Below are 24,290 nucleotides of genomic sequence, written 5' to 3' on the forward strand. Positions count from 1 at the left end.
TATTGCATCTCCCATCCAGTCACGTGGGTGACTATTGTGTGTAGCCAATGCTGTGCATCACTTACCATGCATGTGTTCCTTAGTCCATGACATGGATGGTGTCTGGGATGTGCACACCTCCCACATGCATGTACAGTGACATGTGCTACTGTACCGGGGCGTCTGGCCCATGTTGTGAACACAGATTATCATCAGATGTGCCAGTCTTGTCCACCTGTAGCAGGAACTGGTAATGGGCAGCAGGTTTACCCTGCACCTATATTGATAGCATGCTAACAGCATTCCCTGATGTCATTGTCACTTGTCCATACAGGGCATGTTGTCAGGCATGGTATGTCCGTTGTGAGTCACATGTTAAGGCACCATAGATGGTGCAGGTGTCCATTGGGGAACATGGTGGAGGTGCACTGTCTGCATGTGCGTGCATATTGGACAGATGGGCAGGGTGACATGCCTCTGTAGCCCACTGCCATCACTGCATAGTTACTATCAGTGGCCAATATGCAGTGTACTACCCACATACTGGCTGTTGCCTAGGCATGTGTATGACACATGGGTTGAGTGTGTGCTGGGTAATAGTGGGGTTGCTAACTGTGATTGGCTGGCCTTGATGTCACATGTATGGGTATGGCTTTTCACCCCAGCCTCTCAGCTAATTTACATCTGTTATCCCTGTATGGTTGCCATTGTGATATATAGTAGGGCCACCATAAAAGAAAGAGGCCAAACCCCCTCCACATTGCCCATGCTCACAACCACTTCTACATAGATTACGAGTTACAACCACACACACACACCTGTCATGTCTGGGAGTAGAATCCCTACTTAACTAGTTTATTACACTACAGACATTACTAAAGTACTTTTTCCCCAAAGGTGTATTTCACAATGAATGACATCAGCAGGATTACCAAACTAGGGTATGTCAACTGTACTGCAAGTGACTAGCCTAAAATGCATTGCTCCCTACACAGTGAGACACACACAAAACATCCACAATCAACATGTGTGGGTATCAAACCCCTTACCAAGGCTTATATCATAGTACAGCATGGAGCAGTCATAGGTCGCACCACAGGGATTACTACAGAATTTTTTTCACAAAGTTGTATTTCACAATGAATGACATCAGCAGGATTGCCAAAGTAGGGCATTTGAAATGTATTACGAGTGAGTAGCATATAATGCATTGCTCCATACACAGACAATGAAACACACACAAGACATCCAGAACTGCCATGGATGGAGATGGAACCTTATCACAGTTCTAAATCACACTATAGCAGTACACAGTTACAGACGCTACAGAGATTACTGAGCTACAACCTTCCCAGAGGTGTATTTCTAGGTGGGTGACATCAGCAGCTATGCCAAAGTTGAGTATATGAATTCTAAGGACTGTGAGTACCCTAAAAAGCATTGTTCTCTACTCAATTAAAGACTGACAGACACATGGATTCACACACACACAGTTGCCAAGTCTGGGGTTGGAACATCTGCCTAACTACATGATTACTCTACAGCAGTACGCAGTTACAAGATGTGCCACAGAGATTACTGGATTATGTCTTTCCCAGAGGTATATTTCTAGGTGGGTGGCATCAGCAGCCTTGCCAACATTGAGTATATGATTTGTACGGAGTGTGAGTAGCCTAAAAAGCATTGCTCTCTACTCAGTCAAACACACACACACAGTTGCCAGGTCTGGGGTTAGAACACCTACCTATCTACTTTATCACACTACAGCTGTATGCAGTTACAAAACACTCTATGGAGACTACTGGACTATGATTTTCCCAGAGGTGTATTTCTAGGTGAGTGACATCAGCAGCCTTGCCAAAGCTGAGTATATGAATTGTACGGTGTGTGAGTAGCTTAAAAAGCATTGCTCTCTATTCAGTCAGACACACAAACACACACAGTTGCCAGATCTGGGGTTAGAACACCTATCTAACTACTTTATCCCACTGCAGCAGTACGCAGTTACAGAACATGCTACAGAAATTACTGGATGATGATTTTCTCAGAGGTGTATTTCTAGGTGAGTGACATCAGCAGCCTTGCCAAAGTTGAGTATATGAATTGTACAGAGTGTGAGTAGCCTAAAAAGCATTGTTTTTTACTCAGTCAGATACACACATTCACATACAAACACACACAGCTGCCAGGTCTGGGGTTAGAACACCTACCTAACTACTTTATCATATTATAGCAGTAAGCAGTTACAGAATACACTTTGGAGACTACTGGACTATGACTTTTCCAGAGGTGTATTTCTAGGTGAATGCCATCAGCAGCCTTGCCAAAGTTGAGTATATGAATTGTATGGAGTGTGAGTAGCCTAAAAAGCATTGCTCTCTACTCAAGTCAGACAAACACACAAACACACACTCACACAATTGCCAAGTCTGGGGTTAAAACTACTACCTAACTAGTTTATCACTACAGCAGTACGCAGTTATGGGACACGCCATGGTGATTACTGAGCTACACCTCTCCCAAAGGTGTATTTCACATTGTTTGACCTCAGTGGGCTTGTAATAATACTGCTATGGGGAGGGCAGTGTGTGCATGGGCCATAACCCATTGATGTAGGGGTTGACATGCCACATGCGGGCACACACGGGGTCATATGTCACAGGTAAATGTAAACAGCTACTAGATGACTACTTCCTTGTACAGTCATGTTGTACAGCTGGCACATGCACCATATAGTCTGTTATGCTGACAGATACTGGTGGCTAGTATCTGCAGTGAGTGGCATCTGCACCTCATGTGTTTGGGGCCCTTTGGCTGTGTGCTAGGTGGTACAGGCCCAGATGGCTCCTTGTCACGGTCACACTCTTCCACACATCTATGTCTGTCTACCTTTGGCTTATTATACTGTGTTGTCCTTACATATATGTCTGTATTCCTTTCCACTGTGTGTGCAAGGCGGGAGTCGTGCATACTGACATGTGTCTGCACTAAGAACTGCGACTGCCAGATATGACTGGTCCACTGGTGTTTGCAGACATGGCCTTCATGTGTTTAAGTGTATGAGCATGCCCAGTATGACCTTTCAGTATGTTGTTGACTGGCATTGCCTTCATAACACTAAGTGTGTGAGTATGCCCAGTATGGCCATCTGTATTGCATGTGTGGATCAAGTCCAGGTGGTTTGTGCAAGTTAATGGCAGGCAGAAGACAACCTGGCCAGTGAGTAATGGTTGCTAAGGGGGAGGCTCAGTGTGAGATATGTAACTATGCATTAGCAGGCAATCCTGTGCACATGAGGGGAATGATAATGAATCCCAGTTTTCCCCAGCATGCTAGTCAGGTCCCAACAGTGTAAGAGTAAGAATAGCTTGGTACAAGCATAGGAGTTAACTGACATCATGGGGGGGGGGCAGGCATACTGTATGCAGATCGGAGCCCTGTGGCTCAGGTTTGCTCCTAGCTAAGCACAGCTAAGCAAGGGGGTGTGTTTGAGTCTGCCTATCACTCTTTACATTGCCTATGTGGGTGTGCAAGCAGTGCACATGGTTTTAAAGGGAAAAAAAGTTAAACCAGGAAATAGCAGCTCTGTGTACATTTGAGCACTCTGTGTGGCACGCCCCCGGGCTTAAACAGGAAGGCAATGGGAAGGGAAATCAGCAGTAGGAAGGTAATCAAGGAGAACTAGAAAAGCTGGCAGGTGAAATGTATCAGAATCAGCCAATTACACAGGCAGCAGACCAGCCCAGCCCAGCCCAGAACACTACTATAAACTATGCAAACACCTTCCCCTCTGTTTTTTAACATACTCTACATCACCAGTGTATACAAGTGGGGAACTGTTAACAAACAAAACTACAAAATGAGATGGGCTGCAGCAGGCACCATAACAACCCACAGTGAGGACAAGGAGAAGAGTGTACAGACCCAGGGTAACCTACCAGGGGCTACATGAGCTGGAGATAGTGGAGTGCTATAAGGTGGACATAGACCTCCTACAGCAAATTGTTGAGCTGGCACAGCTTTTGCAGTTAATGTAGTCCCTACCTCGCTCACTGGGTGGTGCTTTGATGCATATATGCGTGCAGTCTATAGCACCCACTACCTCAGGGTATTCTGCTATTTGGTGGAACAGTTGCATATTGCTGGTCAATGCCTCACGGGTGTTGGGGAAATATATGTGCTCACTGACATGTGCTGACATGGTATCCAGGAACTGGTGAAGTACCCTGGATGCTGATGCCTGTGAGATCCCAATGATATCCCCAGCCATTCCTGACACACCGAACTGACAGAGGGGAGCCCATCCCAGTGGATGCCAAGGTATGTGTAGGCCAAGGATTACTAGCCACAGGTACCTCCCAAAGCTCAACTGGGGATATCATTGGGATCTCACAGGCATCAGCATCCAGGGTACTTCACCAGTTCCTGGATACCATGTCAGCACATGTCAGTGAGCACATATATTTCCCCAACACCCATGAGGCATTGACCAGCAATATGCAACTGTTCCACCAAATAGCAGAATACCCTGAGGTAGTGGGTGCTATAGACTGCACGCATATATGCATCAAAGCATCACCCAGTGAGCGAGGTAGGGACTACATTAACTGCAAAGGCTCTTCCTCCATTAACTGCCAGGTCATGTGTGATGACCAGGGCATAATAATGAATGTCTGTGCTGGCTGCCCTGGAAGCTATCATGATTCCCACATCTGGCATCTGAAGCAGCTGTACCAGAGATTTGCCAGTGGGGACATCCCTCACAGTCATCTAGTGGGGGATGCTGGATACGCACTGGAGCCGTGGCTGATGACACCCATCAGAAATGCACACACACCCAAACAAGAACTCCATAATAAGGCACACGCACAGACCAGAATTATAGTAGAGCATGTGTTTGGGATGCTCAAGTCACAGTTCCAGTGCCTGGACACATCCGGTGGAGCCTTGCAGTACTCACCAGCTACATGTACCCAAATTCTCATTGTATGTGTCATGCTACACAATATGATCCTGTGGAAATAGCTGCAGCAGGAACAGCATGGGGAAGGGCCACACAGCCCTCCATCACTGCCAAGGCCTGCACAGGGACAGAGTGACTCGGAGAAGGAACACCCTGAGCCTGCCCCAGTAGGCAGAAGGAGGTGTGCCCAGAATGCCCTGGCCTTGGCAAAGAGGCAACGCATAGCACATACACTGACACAGGAGGGACCCAGGGAATATCACCTCTCTCTGACTCTCACATACAGTAAAAGGGATGCCAAACATGACACTACCTGTGCTCAACCATGTGTAGGGAGTGTACTATATGTATCCGACATAGGCAGCCCTGCAGCACCACCCTCAATACTAGGACACCCACAAGGTAAGTGACTTACACATGCCAGACAGGGCAGTTCACATATCCAACAACAGTCACAGCCAGCAAGACAGGTGTAGACAAACACAAACAATGGCTGTGCTTTGGCTTCTAAATGATGCCTATGGGTAACCTCCCCCAGGCCTACACAGACAGACTACAGCAGGTCAGACAGTGGGACATTAGTTCTGAAGGGTAGGAAGTCAGAAACTAATATGTATAAGTAGTGTCCACAGCACACATGCACCCAGCTCATGCAAATACCACCAACAGGCACCTCTCTGGTCATATCCCTGCTGTGGGAAATGGGTATAGTAAGACCCCACCTGTACGTGGCAATAGTGAAAGACTGCAGCATGCAGTGCAGGTGTCCCATGCAGATGTGTCCCCAGTGGTAGGTAGCACCCTGCCAGCATCCACACCACCTGAGCAAGACTGTTAGGAGTTACTGGCAGGAATACCTATCACACATACCCTGTCACCCCAGGGGAATATACTATATGGTGGTCTGGGACTGCAGGACTGACAGAATGCAATGGCCTGCCACATCTGGCATGCAGCAACAACTAATTCCCCACAGGATTCTGCCAAAGGCCTGTGCCTCACATGTATTGCCAATGCACGTTATGTCACGGACACCCAAATAACAACATAACACACTCCACATAAGCCATATGCAAGGCCATGTGGACAAACCACAGTAACATGTCCACCATGTCCCACTGCATGAACTGTGGACCAACACTAACACACACCTGTGATGGGGTGATACCTTTAGGGAAAGTATCAGAGAATGTATGCATAATGTACGAAAGAGGTTAGAATAACAAGGGGGGGGTGGGAGCATGGGCAGCATGGAATGTGTAGGGTCTGACACCAAGCTGTGTGTGCACACACTATCCCTGGCTGCAAACACACTCATGGGTGGCTACACACCTGCCTCTACACCACAATAGGATAAATGCCCTGACCCATGGCCCCTGCCCCTGACTGACCTCTGCAAATCTGTGCAGCTGTGAGGCATTGCCACAGCAAGATAACCGATACTGTCATGCTGATGGGTGTACAGATATGGGATCCTCTGCCAGTACTGTACCAAGGTGCTGAACTGAATACACAAACCTAGCACCAAGTGTCTGCAGCTCCCCCTCCAGAATGGCATGACTTACCATGAATATGTAGGTGTCTGCCCACAATACCAGACACAGAAAACATCACTGTGTATAACAGTACACATCTGAATATCTCTGCTAACAGCAGTACCATGCAGCTGAAGCAGTACAGACACAATCACCTAAAGTACACACTATCCCCTGCACAGTTTGTCCCCATATTGCCAAATGATCAACGGATACCGTGCAGAAACAGTATGCTACCTGTAGGTGTACAACACAAAGGTCTGCACTGCAGTGAAAACTATCTGGACTCGAGCCACATATTCAATACAGACTGGCATAATGGGCATGCTCACACACTTAGAGAAATGAAGACAATGTCCGTCAACAACATACTGAAAGGTAATACTGGGCATGCTCACACACAAACAAATGAAGGCCATATCTGCAAACAGCAGTGGACCAGACATATCTGACAGTCGCAGATGTTAGTGCAGACACTCCTCAGTATGTACCACACATGCTTTGCACACACAGTGGATAGGAATACAGGCAAATATCTAAGCACAGCACACTATAATAAGCCAAAGGTAGACGTACATAGATGTGTGGAAGAGGGTGCCTGTGACAAGGAGCCATCCAGGCATGTCCCGCCCAGCACACAGCCAAAAGGCCACAACCACATGAGGTTCAGATGTCACTCACTGTAGATACTAGCCACCGGTATCTGTCAGCATTACAGACTATGTGGTGCAAGTGCTAGCTGTGCAACATGACTGTACAAGGAAGTAGTCATCTAGCAGCTGCATACACTTACCTGTGAAATATGACCCTGTGTGCCCATATGTGGTGTGTCAACCTCTAGATGAATGGGTTATGGCCCATGCACACACACTGCCCTCGTAATAGCTTTAGTATGACAAGCCTGCTGAGGTCATCCACTGTGAAATACACCTTTGGGAGAGTTGTCACCTAGTAGTCTCTGTGGTGGATCCCATAAATGCGTACTACTGTAGTGTAGGTAGGAGTTCAAATCCCAAACATGGCAACTGTGAGTGTGTGTCTGTCTGTGCAGAGAGCAATGCTTTTTAGGGTAGTCACACTCCATACAATTCAAATGCTCTACTTTGGTAAGGCTGCTAATGTCATCCACCTAGAAATACACCTCTGGGAAGTTTGCAGCCCAGTAATCTCCATAGTGCATCCCATAACTGTGTACTGCTGTAGTGTGATAAAATAGTTAGGTAGGAGTTCTCATCCCTGAGTTGGCAAGTGTGTGTGTGTATGTGTCCCTGTATGTGTAGAGAGCAATTCCTTTAAGGCTACTCACACTCCCTACATTTCAAATGCCCTACTTTGGCAAGGCTACTGATGTCATCCACCTAGAAATACATCTCTGGGAAAGTTATAGCTCATTAATCTCTGTAGCGCATTCCATAACTGCATACAGCTGTAGTGTAATAAAATAGTTAGATAGGAGTTCTAATCCCAAGCTTTGGTGTGTGTGTGTGTGTGTGTGTGTGTGTGTGTGTGTGTGTGTGTGTGTGTGTGTGTGTGTGTGTAGAAAGCAATGCATTTTAGGCTAGTCGCATTCAGTACAATTTAAATGCCCTACTTTGGCAATCCTGTTGATGTCATTTACTGTGAAATACACCTTTTGGGAGGTGTGCACATCCCAGATACTGTCCATACCATGGACAAAGGAACACATACATGGCAAGCAATGCACAGCATAGGCCATGTGCAATAGTCACCCAGGTGACTGGATGGTGAATACAATACCCGCCTGTGTGGTCAACTCCAGACACTACACCCCTGAGCCACATTGCAGACGATTGTTGTGTGGCCTGATCCCAAGGTATACCGATCACCTAGCCTTGTGTAGCCATCTGGCACTGTCGACCACAATGCACCCGTGAAGCAGTGCACCCATGCATGTCAGTACTGGCCCCCATGTTGGTGTGTGTGGTGTATGATGCATATGACCACATTTACAATCACTACAATCTGCATTGGCATACTGAAGCATGCTGTCTGATGTCAGACACCTCCACATACCCGTTGCACATATAACCTTCGTATGACCCCCTGTGGTTCATGTGATACCTGCACAGTACTGTGTTTTGGCAATCCCACTAGTGATAAGTTGTATTCATGGCTGTGCCAAGTGTGTCAATGTGTGTGCGACCCTGTGAGAGTGTGGCAGTGTTGATGCTGACACCTGTCCATGCGGACAGGCACGTGTACTACACCTACCACATAGCTACCATATCCCTGTTGCAGATGTCACTCACCATCACATATACGTTCTGAGGGCACCCCAACATGTAACCTATGTGGTGCATTCAATAACTGCATGGACATGTGAAAGCACTACATAGTTGTCAGGGGTTTGATACCCTGTACTGGTAGGTGTGTGACAAACACATGCTTATATTTTACTCTCCTACCCCTCCCTGGTTCTTCTGTGCCTCTGTCTGCCTCTCTCATTCCCTCTCTGGTGGATGTGGAGACTTACACCTTCATTGCTTAGGCAGCAGCATATGTATTTTAAGTGATGCTCAGGATCAGCTGATGGCCTCTGCACAAATTGCAGCCCTCCTCTAGCTGATTGCATGTGGAACAGCTGTGGTAACATTCCCATAGCCAATTGCATGGAAACACACACCAATATCTAGGAACATCATGTTGGTGTTGGGCCTTTCATTCACTGTGAGCAGGAACTCGATTGTTTGTTTGGCAAACAGCATCTCAGATGGATTGGGAATTTTCCTCTAACAACATACATTGTGGAAACAGCCTGACACACAGGAGGGAGATGTGCCTGACCTGACTACAGACTGTAAGGGCTGCTATACTGCACTTGGAGTAAAGTTGGTTTGACAGGGTGTGTGTGGATATGGCTGTCCTACATGTTTTCATACCTGCCATGTCAGTGCTATGTTTATGAGGGAACACCCATCTGTAGGGTCATCTGCAGACTGGCCAGTGTGTGGTCCCTTTGGTTTCAGGTGTTACCCACAGAGCACCTATCTGAGAACTGCAGAAGGTAGTGTGAGGACTGCAGTCTGTAGATGGTGACAGCTGTGAGAGTTACTGACTTCATATCCTTCATAGGACATATGTTGCAACAAACCCCATTACAACAGTGAATGTATGAGGTTATCACAGCAACATGTCAATATTGGTCCTGTGTATGTGCCTTCAGCCATAACCCTGTCAACCGTTGTACATATGTCATGCAGTAAGGGGTGCATATGTGCTGTACACCATAATTAGTGACATTATATCTGATAACAAGCCAGTGAGATATCAGACTGCTACACATGTTATGCATAGTAGGGGTTATATTTGATGACATAACCTGGACATTCTGTGGTTGTGTGTACAGTACTGAGGTCTGTGGACTTATGGTGATTGTCGGCAGTGTGTGTATTGTTAATATGTACCTTGGCCTTTGTACATACTGTGGTAGATATCATTGTTCTTGGTCCTGTTCTATCTGATGTTGCATGCTGCTCCACTGTATGTTACTCTATCACATGACATGTTTGTAGGGCCATGCACGCACATGTCCCATACCACAGACAGGCAATGGAGCACACTATGTAGTGGCCCAGTATATGTAGGGTTAGTGTGTGAGTGGCGCACATGAGGTTGGTGTTGAACAGATAGTCCATATACTATAATAATACGCTAGCATACAATATGTGGCTGTGTTCACATTTATTGTCGTTATGCACTTTCACACAGGTGTATGTTACTCTGTGCTGAGGCATGCCTGTAGAGCCTGCTATATATTCAGGAACATGTGCATTCCCCCATAGGAAATGTAGGCCAGTGTTGAGCCGGTCTGCCTGCAGCCTGCACAGTGCTTTGTTACAGGTCTAGCAGCTTAGTGTACTTACCCAGTAAGATGTAATGTCCAGATACTTGCCAGATGTACTGCTGCCGGGCCACCATAACAGTCATGTATGTCAGACAGAGCAGTGGGATGCTGTACAGATGCATGTCAATATCTAATGGGTAGTATGTGGCCATGGCACCTCTGTACCAGCTGTTATTATGTGGCAGGACAAGCAGGGATGTGTGAATGCATAACCTATGGGGGCAAATGTATACCAGTAGTTACGTGTTGTACCCATCAACATGGCTGTTAACATCCACATTGTCAGGATTGGTCCACATGTCTTGCACTAAGGGGTTATGTGTATACCTCTGGACTGTCCAAAGTGTGTCAGACTGTCCACATATATTGGCCATTATCTGTGCTGTAGTCCACAGGAGCATTACATGCTAGCAGTGGTACTGTACTATGATGTCCTTAGGATGTCTGTGACTAGCCAATGGTGCACATGTTAAAAGCAGATGTGACCTCCCGCACACACCAGGTCTGTGAAGACACTCCCTATTACAGCAGCAATAGTCTACAAATATACCTGCTATACATACCTGACATCCCCTTGCATTATGAAGTTTGGACTATAGGGGCTGAGGTAGGGCTATACTCCATGTTCAGGAGATATGGTGAAGATATATCTACATATAATTACCCAGATATCTATATAGACATACACATATACATATCAACATACATAGATGGATATGTATATGTACATAGCTATACAAATAAACACTGAATATATACATATACAGAACAATATATGTCTATGCATATACAGATAGAGATGCATATGCACATATATGTATGGATATCTACATATATATTGACAGTAGTAGGTATATCAGAATAGATATGCATGCAAATATAGTTATTGATATCTACATATATACCAACATAACTAGGCATATCTGTACACATAGGATGTGCATACATATATAGCTATATATACATATATCTATATATACATATATGTATATGGGAGCATTACAGAATCCTGAAAGCACAAAGTTCTGAAGACCATCAGGGGTGAGCTGCCTTAAGGTATATGGATGTATATTACCATACAATCCACCTTGGTTAAATGCAGGCCTACTGCCACCTGCTATACAGGCAGTTCTGTTTGTCAGTGTGCTTGTGATGGTGTCAGTTGTGCCTTGTTATGCAACAGTTACATCCCATTGTGTCAACTGAGGTCTTTCCCCCCTAAGGATTGTCTACAGAGTGTAGATAGAGGCTGCTGAACTATACATCTACATGAATTACTGTTGATTGTTTGTTATCCTGTGGCCCAGTCTGTCTTTACTATTGTACTACTTGATGGCCTTGGCCTCGACAGCAACATTTGTTAACTTTTCCAGACTACTGTATTAGTATAACTGTTTCACAGTTGCATTACTCAGTTTATATGGATGTCTGTGTCTAAACAGCTATACCACATGGCATATACAACTGTAATAGTACACAAATAAAGCTTTCCCATTTATGCAGACCTATGTGTGGTGTTATATCCTTTGATTTCTCTGTGGGTATATGTTGCGATGATTGTCATTTGTATGGGTGACTCATACAGTCTCTAGCTGGTAAGGTGGTAACTGTAGGAATGATGACTGTTCCATATTGTGTGTACCTACTACATATGTATCTTACTATACATATCTCTGCATGTGTATGTGTAGTTACATATATATATATATATATATATATATATATATATATATGTGTGTGTGTGTGTGTTTGTGTATATCTGTATCTGCATATATGTGTCTGTGTATATGTATCTTAGGGATGCCCATGTTGTGTCAGGTCCTGGTTATGGGATCTGCAACACTTGGTAGTGTATTGCAGGGCAGACGTGTTTGGCTGTGGGGGGGGGATATACTTATTCGTACAAGACATATATTGTTTGGGACCTCTTAACCCCATTAACGGTGCATGTAGACGTATATGTTTTTGTTATTTTCCCATTGTTATCTACAGATGTATGTCCATATATACATATATAGATATATATATATATATCTGCTTACATAAATATAACTATGTCCGTATATACCTACATATATATAACTTGCTGTATATATTTAGACATATAGATATAGACATATATTTCTATAGATGTAGGCATTTGTATGTGTATATATATATCTATATCTATATATATAAATATATATATATATAAATATATATACCATTGTTTTATCTATTTAGATATTAATACACACACACACACACACACACACACACACACACACACACACACACACACACACACACACACACACACACATACATGTACATGTTGAAATATATTTCCTGTACTGTTGAATGACTGGGCTGGATGATATGTTTGTGAAAACATCAGGGTTATGTATATTTGATATGGCTTAGTGGTAAATCACTTTGACTATGGGATGCTGGGTCCTGGGTTCAAGACTTGCAAAGGCTGTTTATTTTGTTGCTGGACAGAACAAGGGCTGTTGGATACAGAGTGATTAAGGCACTTTTGAGCAGTTGTAAGTAGATTTGCACGGGTTTGTGCAGAGGTAAGCACTGCTAACTTCCAGTTACAGTTTCCTATACTCAGCCTCTAAATTGCTTAACCAGTGTAGGCACTGCTTACCCCCACGCAAACAGGCTGAAACCTGCTTACTGCTGCCTAAAAGTGCTTATTCCCGCTTACCCCCATGCTAATTTCTTTAAAAGAAAAGAAAAAAGGGTTGATAGGAAAGTGGTGAAAATGGGGCACAAAGAGGGAAAGACAGTAGGGGAAATAGCTAGGGATGTGCAGGAAGGGTGTGGGGAAGGTCCATAGTTGCCCATTTCTTCCACAGCAACAGCTGTGCATATACACTGAATTTGGAGGTAGATTTGGACACTAAAACCCCTGGGAGGGGGTGAGGACAACAATGATAATTCGTGGTGCTGATTATACCAGATTACATCTGTCCAGTGGACACCTGTGTGAAATGGACAGCTATGTATGGGGCGAGATTTTTTTGGGGAACAGATTGCCCTTTTTGTTTTGTTTTTTCAGGTGAGAATGGGATGTTGGGGAAGTGTAGTAGGTATATTTGTGGAGGTAGGTTGGGTAGTTAACAGACAAGACAAACAAGATGCATACAGGTTCAGTATATGACACATATGGGGATAAACACCTTGATGGGGAGGGGTGTTGGGAAATCAGAAACCCATGAGCTCCCTAGTAGAAACAGTGGGACTGAGGTCCCCATCCATGGGCAGTCACCACTGCACCTTCACAGCCCCAATGGTGGCTGTGCTAGGAGCTGAGTTGCAGAGCCAGACTGATGCTCTAGTTGTTACACATGGCCCTAGAACTGGCGTAGAAGATCACCAAGCTGCTGGTTGAGCTCTCTACACATCATGACCCCGACCTGGAAACAGGTGACAGGTTCCTGTCCATGCCACTCTGGGGGGGGGGTGAGCCCCATCCCCTGAGGCAGTTCCACCCAAAGCTGATGCAGGACCAATGGATAGGGAGGTCCTGGGTTGGGCCTAGACATGTCGGTGCCCAATGCCATGGCCAGCTGAGGTGGGACAGATGGGTCCGCTGGGACCGAACTTCCCAAACATGATTTCATCATCATATGTGGGTTAGTAATAGTCAACACATTCCAGAGTTGGGTATAACGGCATGCATAGATATTCCCATTAACCCAGACACCAGATACGTAACAGGTGCATAGCAAACAGAACACATGCATATATGGGACCACAGTGGTTATAAGAACAGCATGCAAGTACATTGATGGCACCATGCCACCAATGTTGGAAAAATTCATTATAGCACATGCATGGGAACAATTAAAGTATTTATCAAACAATTGGACATTATCAGAATATAGGTATCATTACATACCAGTTGGGGTGGGTATGTTGATTATTGTTGGAAATATGGGGAGGGGGGGAGATGTCAATTAACTTGTATATTCCTGTAGTCTACATTACTTTCCTAGTCAGTACTTTTATCTGTACCTTACAAGTCTTACTACACTACCCTATAGCTTTAGTTTGGACAGTGATATGGCTGTTGTCATCATTATACATGAACTGGTTTTACCTGAAGTATACACCTCTTACCTGGTATATCTGCGGAGGGAATGTTTGTTAACACTAACTGTTTTTACACATACTCCCAGATTCTGGGTTGATGTGCACATAGTTATCGAACTCTTTCTGCATAGACTCTGCCATGTGTTGACCACATGCAGGTGTGCCAGGACACATCTAGAATATTGCCCTCTTCAACCTTTAGTGTCCTGACATACACATATACATGCTTTCCTACACAGTTATATTATGTAGCACAGTGTGGGTGCCAGTGGTCAGTGATACGTTATTATTCAGGGAAACTGCAACACTCACAATTCCCTACAATACCAGAGTGAACAGTACTAGTACAGGTTATAATGGTCTTTATTTCTCAGCATAGTGTTCGTATCCGACGTACGTGTGGGATCAATGTTTGTTAGCACTACCTGACTGTTGCCACACAAACTTCCAGATTACACATTAGTATTATGCACATACATCTCACTCTGTTACTGTACACACTGGTCACAGCTTGACAACATGGATGTGTAGATAGGACATACTTGTCTTATTACTCTCCTAACAGATTTGGGGTTGCTACAGTGACAGGTTTGTTCTCATAGATGTTTAACAATCACTTTTATTCCCTGTTTGCTGGCTAAATATCTGGGATCATCCCACAGACTTACCAGGAGGACAGGCAGCAGATATGGGTCCATATGCTGGACATTCTGGCCTCATCTGTATAGTTGTGGGGTATGATTCTGTATGCAGCCTACTTCCACTCCCAGGATTCAGACCATGGCTGTGTTTGCTACAACTTAAACACTGTCCATCATAGTTGTGTCTACTATATAGATATTGCTGTATATCTCCTATCTGCTTTCTGTCTTATCAATCCCCTGTGCTTTTGCATTCTGACCTTGTATTACAACACTCTTATACAGATTTCCTAGACAATTATATTTTGTAGGTCAGTGTGGGTGACAGTGATGTGTAATACCTCATTATTCAGAGCAACTGCATCAGTTGCACTGCCATACAATACCAATGTAAACAGTACCAGTACTGGGTATCATTCTTGTATTTCTGGGCACAGCGTTGGTATCTGACAGACCTGTGGAAGGAATGTTTATTAGCACTACCTGAATGTTCCCACACACAGTACCAGATTCTGCATTACTATTATGCACATATATCTCACGCTGTTTTGTACACACTCTGACCACAGCTTGACAAGATGGAGTGTAAGTGGGACATACGTGGCTTCTTAGTCTCATAAGGTATTGGAAAGTTGTTAGTGTGTCAGCTTTGTTCTCATAGATGTGTGTCAATCAGTTGTATTTTCTGTTTGCTGCCTATACGTCTGGGATCATCCCACTGATTTCCCAGGGGGACAGGTTGATAGGCAACAGGTATGGGTCACTTTACTGGACATTCTGGACATATCTGTACAGTTGTGGGGTACGATTCTGTATGCAGAGTACTACCACTTGCAGTATTCGAACCATGGCTGTGTGTGCTAAAAAAGCAACAGTTCACATCTCAGTTGCATGTGCTATTTGGGTTTTGTTGTCTGCATTTTCCCTGTTTTCTGTCTGTCTCTCTCAGTTGTACTAAATGGCCTCTGGGAATTACACCTGTCATATACAGGCATTCCCACACATTCAATTTATGGTGCACAGTGTGCGTAACAGTGCTTAATGCAACAGTAATATTACATGATTGAGAATCTACATTGCCATGATACCAGACTATACACATGCAGTCCAGCAGTTAAACCTTTATTGTCAGGCTATTACACTTTTATTTACATACAAATGATATGAGACTCTTTCTGCCATATTCTCTAGTGTATGCAGTACTTGCCTTGCACAATACAGGTTTTATACAGGCAATTAATTTACTACTACTTTTAGTTTTATTTTCTATGACAGTAAATGCATGTGTATTACTGACCTGCCTCGCATCACAATCTCGCCAGGCAACTGACGTGGGCCTCCTGGTTCGAGGCCCGCTCCACTGCAGCTGTGGGGGACATAAGAGGAATATTTAGCCATACCTATCCATGATATACCTGAGCTGGCAGTATTACACACATAGTGGGGTGATACTTACACACAACTGGAACAACCCCTGCCGCTCTAACCTCTTGGATACACTGCTCCATGAGTTCCCCCTTACGTTGCTTCAGGCCGGCATAGTGATGCCTTACCTGGTCACCAGTTCAGAGTATGCCAGTGGTGCTGGTGAGGTCACAGGTAAGACAGTCCCAGGCCTCCGCCTTATTTTGGGAGCCCTGGTACTGGCCCTGCAGCATTCTCTGATCATGGTCTTTGACAAGTTGTCCTGCCATGACTCTGGACTCCTGGATGCACCAGAGCTGCACCCGAAAGTGCACACCTTCTCTTCTTCCTGATATGGTGCCTGCAAGTGGAAGCTACAACCAGTTATGAGATGTATTCCCACCTCTTGGGTTTAAGTAGGGCCGATTTCCCACTCTTTTCCATGATTGGCCAGTTTTGAAAAGGCTAGGCTATGGGCAAACCAGCTTACCTAGGGTTGGCATTGATTAAAGGGATATAACACTGAGTACAGTGAGTTAGCTGGCCTACACATTACCTACATCTCCTAAGCTGGCCTGTGCAATGCTCATCATTGCTTACATTAGACTTTGCATTATAACTCCTTTTTGGCATTGATTTATTATTCATTACACCATATATGTATGCCTGGTATCCATGATTCATGTGTACATACATTGTATGGGGTCTATGTGTTTTACTGGGGACTTCAACACTCTTTTACAATTATACCTGACTTCTGGGCTTACTGCTGGACTCCATTTCACATATTTATGTTATGTAGTAGATTAAGGCACATATATCTTATACTGATTCCTTTCACAGGTTCAGTTTGGTTTTACTATGGTGATGACTTGTCTGCTGATACCTCATTCTTCTGTACTTCTGTAATGGCTTGGTGGTTAGCTACTGTATCTATGGTGTATAGGGTCCTGGGTTCAATACCTGCATGGCCGTTTATTTTGTTGATGGGCAGAACAAGGGCCATTGAATACAGAGTGATTAAGGCACTTTTGAGCATTCATAAGTGGGTTTGCGTGACAGTAAGCACTGCTAACCTCTGGTTACATCTGCTTACAGAGAGTTAGTTTCAGAATTACTTAACCTATGTGCGCATTACTTACCCCTGCACAAATGGGCTTAAGCTCACTTACTAGTGCTTAAACATGCTTACTATTGCTTATTGTGCTTAAACCTGCTTACTAGTTCTTTATTTACTATGATAATAACATCTGACGTGTTCATTTACTGCAGTACTCCAGTTCATAAATATATGTTATTTAGTTGGTTATGCAACATAAATATTAGTCATAACGTGCTTTGCCATGGAAAATGGAAAGTGTTGTAGTGGGACTCGAACCGGGAATGCCTACTCATAAGGTGAATGCTCTGCCCACTACACTATTGCTGTGTTGCTTCAGTTGCATATATCTTCCTAGTTATCCTCTTCAGCCATTTAAGCTGCATTAACCAAAGCTAAGCGATGGGCACACCTGCGCACCTATCGTTAGCTTTAATCGAATTTAAAAAAAAAATAAAGGGTTTATTGATTTTATTTCTGTATACTTTTGCTGTTGGACACAAGAGGGACTGTTGGTGGGGATATGCAGACACCAATGCATGGTCTTGCTCATTTCTTACCCCTTTCTGCTGTTCATCATTGCGGGGGCATGTATATTCTGAGACCTCTGCTCTCAGACATGCCCTCTGCACTCTTACACCCTCCGTGTAAGATTAGAAGCTCAGGCAGCGCGTCTAATTTCTATGCATGGCGTGCTGCAGTCCTGCTCCTAAACGGCCACCTCCATGCAGGACTAAGCTAGTCCTGCAAGGAGGAATAGTAAATTTGGGGGCCCATGTAGAAAAATGGGAAAAAGGGGGCTGATGATGATGATGATATTCTGTGTTGTTTTATTGTCTTATTCTAGTTTGTATATTGTGAATTGCCTTCTTTACACTGTGTTTTACTTGCATACTGCTTTTAATTGCATATTTAAACTAGGAAACAGACCTCAGCTGTGTCTCTTGTGAGTCACAGAGAAATTAGTACAGGTCAATTAAGGTTAATTACTTGCAAACTGAGGGTGGAGCTAGGAACTAAACCTTTAATTTAAGGGGTAAAACAAAACAATTCAAAGCCTTACTGGAAAAACTCACCCATGCTGTGAGGGAAAGTGTAGTTTATTTTTGCTTTCTTGTATTTTGCATTGCTTTATTGCATTCTTCTGTTTTGTATATTGCGACTTATTTTCTTTACACTTTTTTTACAGATATTCTGCTTTTAACTGAATATTTAAACTAGGAAAATAGCCCATAGCTGTTTCTCTTGTGAGTCACAGAGATATTAAGCCCCCATCCTAGTACTGTTGTATTTTACACTGTCCTTCTAGTTGCCTGCCTCTTATGTAAATTTGACCACATATCTCCATTCATCTCCTTTTTCACTGGCTACTGAGAGTTAGCAAAAATAATATAATTTTGTAAAATCACTCCCCTTGAACTATTTAAATGTATTGACCATCCCACTGTATTCCATAGAACCAGATTACAAAATGCCCACCCCTTCAAGTCTGTCTTGCTCTCTTAAAATTAGTGGCTCTCCACTTACATAACTAAATCTTATGGTACCCTCTCTTTCATATCTAACTGCTTAGTGCAAACTGCAGCTCTTAGGATATTAACCATTTCCACCTTACCTTTAAAATCTGCTACAGCTACTCCACGATCGCCAATTATTAGAGAGCCCACATTCTCTTTCTCAGTAGTCATCTTGGGATTAGTGTTTCTGTTTTGCTCCTGGTGAGAGAAGGAGCAGAGGGACATTAATTCCTGGGGAGTGCTGATTACTGGAAAGCCTAACTAACACTTCATAGGTACCAGTTTGGAATTTATGTCTATATTTTGATTCTAGTGAGAGAAGGAACAGAGTGCATGTTTCAGGTTGGGAAGTACATGTCTGTGCGTGACCTACCTGATTGGTCTGGTTGTTGTTTAAGGAATCTACCAGGAAAAAGCTACAACAAGCCTATATCATCTGAGACTAGACTGGGGATCATAAAACAGGCTGTGGCCTGCTTCCAATCTTTGGATGTATGCTACTGTTTTGCCTCTGGTGAGAGAAGAAGCAAAGGAGATTAATATCCCAGCAGAGTGAAGCTGTGCTGAGAATAGTGCTAGTAATAGCCAGACAGTAGCCATTCAGGTGATTCCCCTCTTTGCATCATTCTTGACAACCTAATTCTTTCTTTTCAGTAAGTACTACTTGATTTGCTTCTAATTCAGAATATCTGCCTAAATACTTCATCCATAAATCATCAAGCTCTACTTATTAGTTTCCCCTCAAGCATTTGGCAGTGCCCTATATTGCCACAGACACCATGAGTTCACATTTTTCCTGTAAAAGCACCATTGAAATTTTGCCAATACCTAGTTGCACACTGGACAATTAGTTTGCAGTGACAACCACTGCCCCAGAGTTGTAAGCTGGATAATCTTGATATTACTTTATATTCTCACGCTAACGATCTAATAAATAAAAAACAGCTCATTACTATAGATATGAATTTTCCCACTATCTCCATTACCAGATTGGTGAATACAGGCATCTTTCGGCTACATATAAGTTGCCTCATGCTTACTGACAACGGTTTAGTTCTCAGACAAACTGATATGGTATGTGAGAGATGTATCTACACAATGCCACTAGAGGGGAAACTTCTCACATAAAAGCACTCCTAATGTCATTAAGGTTGTTAGTAGTGCACATGCAGCACACATTCCAGATAATTCAAAACAGACACATTACCCACATATACTGAGGTAAGTACAACATTCCTAAACCCCAAATACCTCCTAGATGAAGTACACATAACAAACACCCTCAGCAGCCCTGAATGCACTATTTCAAAATAGTATCCACATCAAAACTTACAGCTACATCTCATGGAGCCTCTACTTCTTAGCCCATAAGGCAAGCTACCATACAGTCCAACATTTGTGTCACTGGAGTCTCCATTGTGAGCAACAATGATGTCTCTCTCACCAGGCTAAGTAAGAAGAAAGTCAAAGTCAGTTGCATATCAGGGACCAGGGTCTGGCACATTATGCACGCACTGAGGTCACTGGACCTCAACTACCAGTATGATGCAGTCATAGTCCATCAGGGTGTAAATGACCTGAGACATACCTCCCTAAACTACATGTGTCCCAGGCTAGTATGAGCCCTTGAGCAGCATTTTACCTTTTGCAAGGATGATGCACAATACAAACAAAAGATGACTGGCTTTAATAATTGGCTTAGTTTTTGGTGTCATTCTAAGGGGGTACAATATTTGTCAGCATGGAAGGAGAAGATTAACAGACCATGCTGCTTTGCCAGGGATGGTTTTCACCTGTCCCCCCAGACTTTTGAATATTAGCTAAAACATTGTTCTTCCCCAAACTGCCTTTTTTAGGCAATGACAAAGTGGAAGTATTTCCAACATAGCAAATCAAAACCAAGAAAATCTAAAGCTGTTACTTTTCAATGTTAGGAGTCTAAACCAAAAAAATGCACTTCCTAGAAGTTCTCTTCATCTTACAGGATGCTGATGTCTGTGCAGTCACTGAGACTTGGTTTAAAGTTGTGGAGAGCACACCAACAGTGCAATGTCATAATGCCTTCTAAACAAATAGACCAGCTACTGCAAGGACAGGGACTAAAGGTGGAGGTGTCTCTGTTTACATTAAAAGTAAATATGTCTCAAGGCTGGTCAAACAGGATAATGCACTTGAGCTTCTCCACATTCAAATCACCACAGCAAAAATCCAGTACAACTTCTTTAAAGCTATAAGTCTCCTTCTTTGACCCAGGAAACCAATACCATGTATTTAAATTTATTGTAAACGCTCACCATCCAATCCAATACCATATTCATGTGTAACATTAATTACTCCATTATTAACTGGGAATCATATATAGAACCAAATGTACAGGCACAGAGATTCCTGGATTTTGTAAACACAAACTTCCTGGAACAGATTGTCAGTACACCAACCAGATGTGCAGCTACACTGGATCTGATCCTCACTAACATGGAGAGTGTTGCATACCCCCTAGTATAATGTCTTCTCTAGTAAGGTCAGACCACTGAATGATCTCCTTTGAAGTAAAAAATAAAACCTGGAAACCAGCTAGCTCTAGAATATTCAGGAACTACTCACTCCTATTATAAAGTGATAACTTGGCAAAATTTCAAGTCCCTATAAACCCTGAGAACATTGCTGCCTATGTAGAATTGTCCACAAAAACCCTATACAATCATGTTAGTGTCTGCATAAAGACAGCTGTATCCACCAGGAAGACGTACAGAACAAACTCAAAAAACAAGCCACCCTGGTGGAATTACAACATCAACAGGCAGTATAACAGAAGGAAGATAATCATGGCAAAATTAGGATGTGCAGCACCCAGAAGGATAAAAGCTCTCTCATCAGACTAAACAACCATCTCAGAGGACAAATAAAGTCTACCAAAGCTAAATTTGAGGTAAATTTGGCCTCCCAGGCCAAGGACAAGCACAAGTCTTTCTTTAGCTATGTCTGCAACCTCAGAGGCAATACACAATTATGTACAGAGCTCATTGTAAATGGAACCACTTGTACTGAGCCAGAAGGTATAGCATACCTACTGGCTGACAAATTCAGTGCCAGTTTTACCACTCTCTCTAACCCTCAACCTTACCTCAGGAAATACCATCAAATATAACCGCCCCTGATATCACCAGGGAACAGGTTCATAATGTTCTCTAACTAAGGCCAGAACACTGCATCAATGGGCCCAGACAATATCCCAGAATGCCTCTAGATAGCATGAAACATGACCTATCAAGCCTTGTGGAATTGCTATTTAATTATAGCTTCCAAACAGGATCCATGCCTCACCAATGAAGAACAGCAATAGTTGTCCCTCTGCACAAAGGTGGGCCACCTACAGACCTTAGAAACTACAGACCAATTATGTCTCACTAGTCTCATATGCAAAGCCATGGAAAGAATTTCCATGGAGATGATCACTAATGACATAGGAAATCTCCAGACACTGGACCTAACCCAATTTGGTTTCATCAAGATCAGGTCACATTTACTCAGCCTGGTGGACTTCTTTGAGAAACTCACCAAAGCAATGGAATGGATGAGACAAAAATAGTTCAAACTGCCTACCTTGACCTGGCCAAGGCTTCTGACATAATACTCCACTCAGGCATTGTTGATAAACTTAAGAGGTGAGATATAAATCCTTATGTCACCTTGTAGGTAGCCAGATGGCTCAAAGGCAGGACCAAGGAAGTTAGAACTGGGGAGTCCACCTCTACAAAGAGGCCAGCCACAAGTGGAGTCCCTCAGGGATTGGTCCTGGAACCAATTCCCTTTTCAAATTTATTTCTCTGAAGTAAGGTCATTGTCAATGGCCTCTGGCTAACCAAATTTGCAGATGATTGCAAATTTAGAGCTGTCACTGAATTGCACACTGACACAAATTCTCTCCTGGAAGGGCTGACACAGACAAACAACTGGTGTCAAAGCCATGGACTAAAACTAAATGCAAAGAAAAGCATAACAGTATCCTGTGGAAAGTTATTACCTCTGGTAGCTATCATATTAACAACACACCCTAAAATCTCACCCCGTATTCAGGAACTTGGGGGCACACATAGACAGTAATCTAACCTTTGATCATCACATGTCTAGAGTAGTGAGGAAATCATTCTATGTTGTGCAACTTATAAACAAATCTATGGTATCGAAGTCCAAGGAAGATATTGTACCACTGTATTTGGCATTTGTCAGACCTGTCATTGAGTACAATGCCCCCTTTGGTATTTACCTAACCAGGCATATCCAACAACTGGAATGTTCACAGAGGTTCTTCACTAAAGAATACAGGGCATAAGTAACATATAATATGCAGACCATCTCAAGACCCTTTCCTTGTATTTTGTCTACTACAGGCTGTTGAGCAGAGATCTATGCCTGACATACAAGGCATTGTCTGACCCCACTTTGATGGACCTCCTGCATATCCACAGAACAAACAGCACCACAATTATTAATTCTAAAGACTTAAACCTTGCCTGTGATATAAAAAAGACCTGCTGAAGAGACAGTTTTATATATGTATATATATCCCAGAGACTACTCTCTAATGGAACAGGCTTCCCGTCCATGTGAAGCAGAGTTCTTCCCTAACCCAATTCAAGTGTAACATGGACAATTTAATGGAGAACAAGAAATTCATCCCTGGTTTGGCACCTATGTTTCTAAATGAACACAAGCCTATAAATGGTTCATCTACCAGGCCCCTGCTTTTAAACGCTTTACCTCAGAATCCCCTGCTTACATTTATCAAGGGTATCAGAACATATCAGAGGTTTTGGATGCGTGACTAGGTTTAAAAAGGCCCTTGTGGTTGTAAGTCTAGTAAACACATATGAACCATGAACTTCTAATATTTCTGCAACACTGAATGGATCCTTAGCACTAACAGGTAAAAGCTGTTTTTCTTCTAATAATTTCATTTGAGTGCAAGATTAATATAAAGAAGGGACAGGTCTTTCAAGGACATCTTGGAAACAAATTTGGCTTCCGAAGGTTGCAACAGGAAACCAGAGAATTTTAAGTGTAACAATTGTATTTATTGCTATTTTATAATGGAGACTGGAGGGCTTTTCAGGTTAAACAATAGGAACATTTTTATAAATGGACATTTTAATTGTAGTAGTGCCAATGTTGTATATATGGTGAAATGCCAACAATGTCCT

The sequence above is a fragment of the Protopterus annectens genome, chromosome 1.part1 (genome assembly GCF_019279795.1).
Source record: "Protopterus annectens isolate FY-2018-M chromosome 1.part1, PAN1.0, whole genome shotgun sequence".
Classification (NCBI taxonomy): domain Eukaryota; kingdom Metazoa; phylum Chordata; order Ceratodontiformes; family Protopteridae; genus Protopterus; species Protopterus annectens.